The following is a 10,000-nucleotide window of genomic DNA, read 5'->3' as shown; positions in this document are numbered from 1 at the left end:
GGAAATACGAAAATGTCAAGAGCTGAACAATTTGGAGGTGAAAAAGTCCTTGTTCGATTATAACTAATAGATAAGGCATTCCTCTTTTCTGTTCACAGGTACCAATGTACTGAACCAGTGGATGACTCACCTGTATAAACCAACATCTACTGTTTAATCACTCGTGATAACGGAACCAGACAGTGACAAGATCTGTCGCTTATTTCTCGAAAAAAAATAGAGCCCCCCTTTCTTCCATTTTTCCTTTCTCCAACACACTAAACCAAGCTGGTATTTCTTGTCGTATTTTGTCACTTATAACATAAATCATCCACTGCATCCCCAAGATATGGGTGTGCGAGACAGCAACCCTGGAGTATACGCTAAGAATATGCCCCGTTAAAATTTATGGAGACAAATGTCCCGCTCAATTTGACGAACCTTTGAAATCTGACCATTTCGTGTGTACACACGCACACGCACGCACACACACGCACACGCACACACACACACACACTACCCGCGCGCGTTTCACAGACACATGAACACACAAATTTTAAGCAGACAAACTTATCGCCCAAAGTAGAAAACAATGTCTGCCAGGCCCATGCCGTCAAAGAATTAATATGTATTACGTCATGTGATATTTACGTCACAGGAAAAACGCCACACTGTCTAATTACCTCAACCCACTTTTGCCGCGAATTTTCTTGGCAACCATCGACACTGGAATGATGGACTCCATCTTTGCCCTAAAACACAGACCGGTGGACTTGTAGTAAGGCACACGACTGCAGAGCGAGTGTCCTCGAGTTCGAATCCCCGCATTGGACCGGGATGTTTACTTCCCTGTCACTACTGATCTTCAGTGGTGGTCTGGTTGCTAGTCTTTCGGATGAAACGGGAAAAAAACCGAGGTCCCGTCCGCACTCTGCACTTTCACGTAAAAGGACCCGCGTCAACAAAGAGGTTGCCCCTGGCAAAATCCTTGTAGAAAAATGCATCTACTTTGATACTGAACCAGTTACACTTGCAGACAGAGAGAACCCCCCCCCCCCCTCCCCCCACACACACCCCTCTCCCCCCAAACCCCCCCCCCCCAACAAAACACCCCGTTGTATACTATATTGTGGTAACACGTTTTACCTGAAGAGCAACCCGAATTTCTTTCGGAGAAACGACTGGGGGGGGGGGAAAAAGAGCAAGAACCCCCCCACCACACCCCCTCTATACAACACAAATACAATGTGATACAATTCAGACTCTGACGTCAAACTCAATCACCCTGGGGGAAAAAAAGAAAGAAAAAAAAAGAAAAAAGAAAAAAAGACACCGTGCCCATGACACAGACACTCGTGACCTTGCTAGCTAATAAAGCTGTCTGCAGTCTGCTGTCGATTCCACCACTTGATACAAATAACCATGTATCAAATAGCTACAGACAGAGCGCGGCACATGAACACACCCAACGGCACTGCCAGACAGCCTATTTTTATTTATTTTTTATTTAAAAAAAACAAAAACAAAAAAAACAACAAAAAAAACCCACAAAAAAACAATCTTTTGAAAATTGACGAGGGAAAAAATAATCTTACGAAATCGATTGCATGCTAAGAATAACGAGAATGAGGCAGCATATCCCACCTCATATTTTTTTCTTCTTATTCTTTCGTTTGATTTATTATTATTATCAATTATCATCCTTCTCCTTGATCTTCTTATTCGTCGTCGTCGTCTTTTTCTTCTTCTCTCTCTCTTCTTTATATATTTTTTTAAACAGATAAGCTAAATATGAATTACACGTAGGTCCTAGGTTTTTGTTGTTGTTATTGTTGTTTGTTTGAAAAATGAATTCAAATAAACTATATATATAAAAAAAAGCAAAACAACTCACACCCCTAAACAAGTTGACTTTGTGATAAAACTGTTGAAAACATACTACTGAAAATAAGAGGGAAAAAAACAAACAAAAAAAACACACGTTGAAAACCGGAAAAAATATCACACATGAGTAAAACACCACAAACCTAACATCTTCGACAAAAAAACAAAACAAAACAAAAAAAACAAAAACAAAAAACAAACAAACAAAAACACCCAGATCTGTAACTCACATCTCACAAATTATAAAAACGGCGCCGCACACACACACACACACACACACACTCACAGTCCCCCCCACACACAGAGAGAGATGAGCAACAAGCAATCGTGTGGGAACAGTGACTCAGCCTGTCTCAACCGCTGCTTTTACACTGCCCGCTCTCCCCCTCCCAAGCAAATAATACCACACCCACATACACGCTTCTGCCTCTCTCTCTCTCTCTCTCTCTCTCTCCTTTCTCCTTTGCCGTGCGGGAAGGTTTATTATTGTCGTCTGCCGATATTGTCGTCTGCTTCCCGCCTCGCCCCGGACTTCCGGAAAGGTGGGGACAACTCCACTGAGCAGTGCTGCCCTCTATCGACTGGAGCCACACACACACAAAAAAAAAAGGGGGGGGGGGATAAACAAACCTTTGAGGACACGCGTGATCAGTCATGCGTTATTTATTTGTGGACCTCCGGTAAGTTTCAGGAAGGGTGTATTGTGTGGATGATCAGAGAGTGTGTGTGTGTGTGTGTGAGGTGGTGGGTGTGTGTGTGTGTGTGTGGGTGGGGGGGGGGGGGGGGGGCGAGGGGGGGGGCGTGGGTGTGTGTGGTGTGTGTGTGTGTGGTTGTGTGTGTGTGTGTGTGTGTGTGTGTGTCATGCACGTGAGATCAAAGTAATAGTGCCGATCAGTAAATGGAACGAACAGCATGTCGGCTTTCCATGAATCGATTCTGTTGGGTCTTTTTTGGAGACTGTGAAGAGAGAGAGAGAGAGAGAGAGAGAGAGAGAGAGAGAGAGAGAGAGACAGAGACAGAGACAGAGAGACAGACAGAAAGGCAGAGAGAGAGAGACACACACACACAGGGAGAAACAGAGAGAGAGAGGGGCACAGAGAGAACGCAAGAACGCAAGAATTTTAATGTAAGGTCACGATATGCAAAATATTAGAAATCTGTCATTATCATTTCTGCTGCAAAACGAAAGTTGTAATGTGACCAGAGATGTTGCAATGTTTGTTTTTTTATGCATTAAGACTGAGAGAAGAGCACTTTCAGCCTTAAACAGAAATATCAGCCTTGTGCTTTTCATTTAGTTTACTTGTTCTCAGTGAGCTCACTGTGTATTTAAGTGGATTGTTTTCGTTCTTCCTATTTTATTTTAGTCAAGCTGTGTGTGCAACACGTGCACCCAAAATGTATACAGGTCGGTGACCTTACATTAAAATTCTTGCGTTCTTGAGGCACAGAGAGAGAGAGAGAGAGAGAGAGAGAGAGAGAGAGACAGACAGACAGACAGACAGACAGACAGAAAGACAGAGACAGAGAGAGAGACAGAAAGACAGAGACAGAGAGAGAGACAGACAGACAGAGAGAAAGACAGAGAGAGAGACACACACACAGGGAGAAACAGAGAGAGAGAGAGGCAGAGAGAGAGAGAGAGAGACAGACAGACAGAGACACACACACAGAGACATAGAGAGAGAGACACACACACAGGGAGAAACAGAGAGAGAGAGGCAAACAGAGGGAGAGAGACAGAGAGAGAAACAGAGAGATAGACAGAGAGAGAGGGAGGGAGACAGACAGAGAGAGAGACAGAGACAGAGAGAGAGAGCTAAAGTAATTCCCACAAAGAACAACGTCGTCAGAAGGTCCGGACGAAGCGTGGAGCATTTTTCTCCCTTGTTGTTTCTGCTGCTTTACCAACAATGACTGTTCCCCTCACTTCCATAACCGTCCCTCCCCCTCCCACCCCCCTATGCCCCCCCCTCCTTTCTCTTCATACAGGACCCCCTCCCCCGCCCCCTCGCCCCCCCCCTCCTCGATCGCTCTCTCCACTCCCTTAACCCCCCCCCCCACACACACACACACGTACACACGAAATAAGTATACTTTACTACATAATTTGGCCAGGCAGGGACAAAACTCTTTTGTTCTCGTGGGTTTCTTTTACGTGCGCAAAGTGCATGTTGCATACGAGACCCTGGTTTAACGTCTCAGCGCCCAGACCACTACTCAACGTCTGATGAAGTGGGAAGTAAAAATGCCGATTTGTATATGGAACTCGAAGGAATGGACACTCGCTTTATATATATATATGTATATATATATATATATATATTGTTTAACAAAATAGGTGTTGTTTTTCAACTTTGTTTTATTTATATATCGCACATTTCTTCTGTCTTTGCTGCTGTGTGCACCTGTCAAATGATTGGTATAAGAACAGGCCCGGCGCTTCCTTTTTTGAGGAAGTGTCTGGGTTTGTTCCAATGTACCTTTTGTTTTATTTACCTGTGTGCTAGCTGAATCGGTAGCGTAAGCATCACTGACTTGAAGTTGTGTACCTTGTGTAATGGAGAGAGTTACCACTCTTCACTGTTTGTTATATATATATATATATATATATATATATATATATATATATATAGAGAGAGAGAGAGAGAGAGAGAGAGAGAGAGAGATAAATCGGGCGTTCTGACCACTTGGTCAGTGATCTCTAAGTGTCAGCCTTTCCGAGACTGACATAGGTATACAGTTGGGCCAACAGTAAAGTGAAAGCGGTATGATCAATAGTTTCCCCACTGTAATGGAATTCCATTTACAGCTCAGTCTTCCGTGAAGTGCTATGTGACTCTCAAACTATGAGGCAAGAGATTGCACTGGCTCTTTAGTGCTGCAGCCTTGGGGGGTTGGTTGGCATTTGGGAACCAGCCCCAACGCCGACTGTCCTAAAACCCTTGTTGGGCGAGAGAGTAGGGGTGTAACTTGGGCAAGACATTCTCCACTTCAATCTTCTCCTTCTTCTGCGTTCGTGGGCTGCAACTCCCACGTTCACTCGTATATACACGAGTGGGCTTTTACGTGTATGACCGTTTTTACCCCACCATGTAGGCAGCCATACTCCGCTTTCGGGGGTTCCACTTCGATCAACTTCTAGCCCAGGCAGTCAGCATAGCCGTAGTCTCGTTTGCTTTTCAAATGGTCATAGTCGGAAAGCTTCGGTTTAAGTTTCTCAAGGCGGCGTCACTGCGTTCGGGCAAATCCATAATACGCTGCACCACATTTGCCCGGTAGATGCCTGACCAGCAGCATAACCCAACGCGCTTGTCAAGCCTTGAGTGCATGCTTATGTACTTGTGTACCTATCAGAGTGGATTTCTGCTACAGAATGTTGCCATGTCTTTTTTTTTTTTTTTTTTTTTTGCCCCATCATCTGCACCGTTTCAGTGGCATTACTCCCGCGCCGCTCATTTAGATTCCTCCATACACGGCCACACCCGGGTTCGTCCGTCGCAGTTCCAGCGTCGGCAGTCCACAGGGAACCATCGATGTTAGGTCGCTAGGAGGCCACACACCAGAGGAGACCCTGCACTGCTGCTGAGTCACTTCGGTGGTGTTCAGTGGTGCCTGTTCTGATTTAACGTACTTAGGACACCACCTACTAAGGCCCCCTACTAACGACAATAATAGCTTAGTCGCGGAGCCAGACTGAGTGAGCGTCCCCCCCCCCCCCCGCCCCCCCCCCAGAGTGGAGACCGCCACCACGTCCCTCAAACAACAGCCCCTCATGAATCTGCCGCGCCGACACTGAAGACATTGACAGGACTCACCCCAAGCACGGAAGTGGAGGGGTATCGAAACTGAGGTCACTTGCCATGTCTTTTTGTGTGTTTTTCTTTTTTTCTTCTCTCTTTTTTTTTGTTTGTTGTTTTTTTGAGTACGCCAAGTGTGTGCTGCACACCGAACCTCGGTCTGTCATCTCATCCAAAAGACTAGACGCTCAGTTTGATTTTCTAGTCAAACTTGGGAGAAAGGGCGAGAGCGGGATTCTAACCCATACCCTCACGGACGGACTCTGTATCGGTAGATGAGCGTCTAAGCTACCTTCTTTCCTCACAGAAGGACGCGACTGACCATGTACAATATATACCCTGACCCTGATATGTGTACTTGGATCGTGACGAACCAGTGTCACTTAGTATATTTGGAGTTAGCCTGTATTGTGTGTGTGTGTTGTGTTGTGTTGTGTTGTGTTGTGTTGTGTTGTGTGTGTGTGTGTGTGTGTGTGTGCGCGCGCGCGCGCGTGTGTGTATGTGTGTGTGTGTTGTGTTGTAATGTTGTGGTGTGTGCGTGTGTGTGTGTGTGTGTGTGTGTGTGTGTGTGTGTGTGTGTGTTTGGGTCGACTGTACACATATGCAGACATACATACACACACACACACACACACACACACACACTCCCAGATGCACACACACACACTCCCAGATGCACACACACACACACACACAAACACAGACACAGAAACACACACACACACAAACAAAACAATTGCACGGTTATTCCGCTTCCCCCATTTCAAAAAAGTTCGTTCGTTCATTCGTTCGTGTTCTCTCTCTCTCTCTCTCTCTCGGTAGGAGGGAGGGACGTTGGAAGGGGTGGGGGAGTGGGGGGTGGGGGGTGGGGGGAGCGTGTTTTCCACTTGGTGATATGAGCATGTTGCTTAAGTCATTAAACCATTTGAATCTCTCTCTCTCTCTCTCTCTCTGTAAGTACTACTGCACTGATTCACTGATGTCCCCGACTTGTCACCTGATTCATCCCCCCCTCCCCCCTCCTCCTTTTCCCTCCCTCCTCCTCCTTTCCCAAACCCTGTCTTACGTGCATCAATTAACTGACGATGTCCGTGTGTGTGTGTGTGTGTGTGTGTGTGTGTGTGTGTGTGTGTGTGTGTGTGTGTGTATGCTTGTCCTGTCCCCCCCCCCCCCCCCCCCCCCCCCCCAAGTCATTTTCAGGTGGTAGTGTCAGGCTTCATTCATACCCAGTCTGCTTCCGCGTTCCTGGGGTTCAAACACACCACTGTCGGCCGCCGCTATTTCTCTGTGTCTGGACCTTTGTACTTGGTATGAGGGTCCCTCTCTCGCTTCGTCAGGTCTCTGCACTCAGCTCTTCCAAGTCTGGGCCTTAAAAACCTTGCCTCTTTTCAAATTTGCTCCTCTCTCTGTCTCTCGCTCCGGTTTACGCAGAAAGATATCTTTTATTTGTTACTGATAAATGGCACAGGACGAACCTTATTCGATTTAGGTTGAGAGTAAGTGGCCTGAAGAATTGTAAGCAATGGTACTTCACTGAAAATTCCTCGAACGATATGATTTGTCCATCTTGTGGAAATGATCCAGAAAATGAAACACATTTTCTTTTCCAGTGCACAGCCTATGCGGACAAACGTAAAAACTGCCTTGCATTAAACGCACTCGAAAATAACCCAAGTGATAAAAACGTTATAAATCTGCTTTCCAGCAACAATGAAACTGTAATTAAAGGAATAGCTAAATTTATTGTGGAAGCAATGAACGTTAGAAAAAAAGAATCGATGAACTGTCGAATTCAAGATGATCCTGGCCTTTACGCTGATTGGACAATAAAATAGTGTCAGTGTCAGTATCAGTGTCGCTCCGGTTTACAGATTCTCCAGCTTTCTATTTCACTATTTATGTTTTGTTTTTCATCCTTCTGATTCAGAGCTGGCCACACATGTAAATGACTGCAAGGCGTGAAAAGCTGTTTGACATACACGTCCACATCTTTCGATCGGAATACAATTTTTGACATGAAACTGAACGCAGAACAAATTTAGTTGTTTGTTTTTTTCACAGATCAGTTGCCACTGATTTTTATCTATCTATTTAAAAAAAAAAAATCATATATGGCTGTCGTCACAGATACGGATACGGATGTTTTTATTCAATACAGGCCATTGACCCTACTGAAGGGGTCACGTAAACAAGCATTTCAGGGATAACCCCCCCCCCACACACACACACACACGCACACACACACACACACATACACACACACACACACACATATATATATATATATATATATCACACATATATGTATGCATATATATGCACATATATATGTTAAATTAGTATTTTGTAATTCTTTTTATCACAACAGATTTCTCTGTGTGAAATTCGGGCTGCTCTCCCCAGGGAGAGCGCGTCGCTATACTACAGCGCCACCCATTTTTTGGTTTTTTTTTCCCTGCCTGCAGTTTTATTTATTTTTCTTAGCGAAGTGGATTTTTCTACATAATTTTGCCAAGAACAACCCTTTTGTTGCCGTGGGTTCTTTTACGTGCGCTAAGTGCATGCTGCACACAGGACGTCGGTTTATTGTCTCATCCGAATGACTAGCGTCCAGACCACCACTCAAGGTCTAGTGGAGGGGGAGAAAATATCGGCAGCTGAGCCGTCATTCGAACCAGCGCGCTCAGATTCTCTCGCTTCCTATGCGGACGCGTCACCTCTAGGCCATCACTCCACTAGCAAGTTAGACAGTGTGGCGTTTTTCCTGTGACGTAAAATATCACATGACGTAAAACATATTAATTCTCTGTCGCCAGAGAGAGAGAGAGAGGGACAGAAAGAGACAGAGATAAAAGAGAGAGAGTGACAGAGAGGGGGAGAATGAGAGAGAGACACAGAGCGAGAGCGAGAGAGAGAGAAAAGAGAGAGAGGGAGAGAGAGAGAAGAGAGAGAGAGGGAGAGAGAGAGAGTGAATAAGAGAGCGAGAGAGACTTCCCCGAGAAAGAGAGAGAGAGAGAGACAGAGAGAGAGAGAGAGAGAGAGAGAGAATTTCAGACGCCGTGCGTGATATGAAGGGAAACCACCCAGATAGCTCTACAGCCAAAGCCACGCACTGACCACAACGCCAACAGTTTGCTGTTTTTTTTTTATTTTTTTATTTTTTTTATTGTCTGATGTGGTCTACAAGTTTTACTTCCTTACATGTTGGATCATTTAAAGAAGAAGAAAAAAAAAAGAAGAAAAAAAAAGAAGAAGAAAGATTGGAGGGAGGGGGATATGAATGGGAGAGTGAAGTGAGGAGTTCACTGTGTGTGTGTGTGTGTGTGTGTGTGTGTGTGTGTGTCTGTGTGTGTGTGTGTGTGTGTGTGTGTCTGTGTGTGTGTGTGTGTGTCTGTGTGTGTGTGCGTGCGTGTGTGTGTGTGTGTGCGCGCGCGCGCTTGTATGTGTGTGTGTGTGTGTGTGTGCGTGCGTGCGTGCGTGTCTCTCTCTCTCTCTCTATGATCCCGAGCGCGAGCAATTGGTGTGTTTGTCGCCCTTCCCAGTCTCATCGAAAACCTTTGTGTAAACCTTCCATCCTGCGTTATTCTTGCTCGACGTTCCAGCTCTGATGGTTATTCGCTGAGGGGGGAGTGGTGTGTGTGTGTGTGTGTGTGTGTGTGAGGGGAGGGCGGGGGTAGGGGGTAGGGGAGATGGGGGTCAGGGGGGGTTTAACGGCCTTTACCTTATCTCAGCCACCACCCCCACACCACACCCCACCCCACCCCTTCCTGGCTTAATCTGGGTGTGTACGTGGACAGGTATTGTTTATCTGTGGGTGTGGGGGGTTCGGGGGGAAGGTATGGTTTACCTGTGGGTGTGGATGTGTTGGGGGTGGGTGGGGGGTTGGGGGGGAGTACTGTTTTCGTAACAAAGTCCCTGCTTAACAAAGACCTGCCAGAGATATGACGTGGGTGGTTCCTAACTTGTGTCCAGCCGTGGTCAGTGAATTGGCCTGGAGTGGGCATGGCTTTCTCACGATACTGATGGCTATTATTAGATTTCGGCGACATGGTTGTAGTTATGTATCCCACCCACACACCCACCCACCCACGCAGGCAGGCAGGTCCGCACGTGTTTGATCGATTGGTTCTTTATCGATTCGCTGAACAGACTGTCACGATTGCTGATGTTATTGATTCGTGTTTATGGTTTGGGTTTATCATGTGTATGGTTTTTATTGATGCGAAAGTCTGTCACGACCGTACTGTTCTTAATACTTATGATATAAAAAAAAGTATTCGATGAATCTTAGAAAAAAAAAATCAATTCAGGGGAAGTCTGTCACGACGGTACTGTTC

The 10,000-nt window shown here is 45.8% G+C and overlaps 1 protein-coding gene across 3 annotated transcripts in view; it reads right to left on the bottom strand.

Annotated features, from left to right (window-relative positions):
* LOC143285996 (neo-calmodulin-like) overlaps positions 1–10,000 on the bottom strand; it is a 131,251-nt gene that overhangs the window by 47,054 nt on the left and 74,197 nt on the right. Inside the window, exon 1 of one of the 3 annotated variants that reach the window (XM_076593485.1) lies at positions 2,094–2,217. The exons of the other annotated variants lie outside the window; for them this stretch is intronic. The gene's annotated coding sequence lies outside the window, so the exon portion shown is untranslated. Of the gene's footprint in view, positions 1–2,093; positions 2,218–10,000 lie in introns of those variants that run through there. 3 annotated transcript variants of the gene reach the window in all.

The sequence above is a fragment of the Babylonia areolata genome, chromosome 9, assembly GCF_041734735.1.
Source record: "Babylonia areolata isolate BAREFJ2019XMU chromosome 9, ASM4173473v1, whole genome shotgun sequence".
In the NCBI taxonomy this organism is placed as follows: domain Eukaryota; kingdom Metazoa; phylum Mollusca; class Gastropoda; order Neogastropoda; family Buccinidae; genus Babylonia; species Babylonia areolata.
This window is presented reverse-complemented; position numbering and strand designations above follow the sequence as displayed.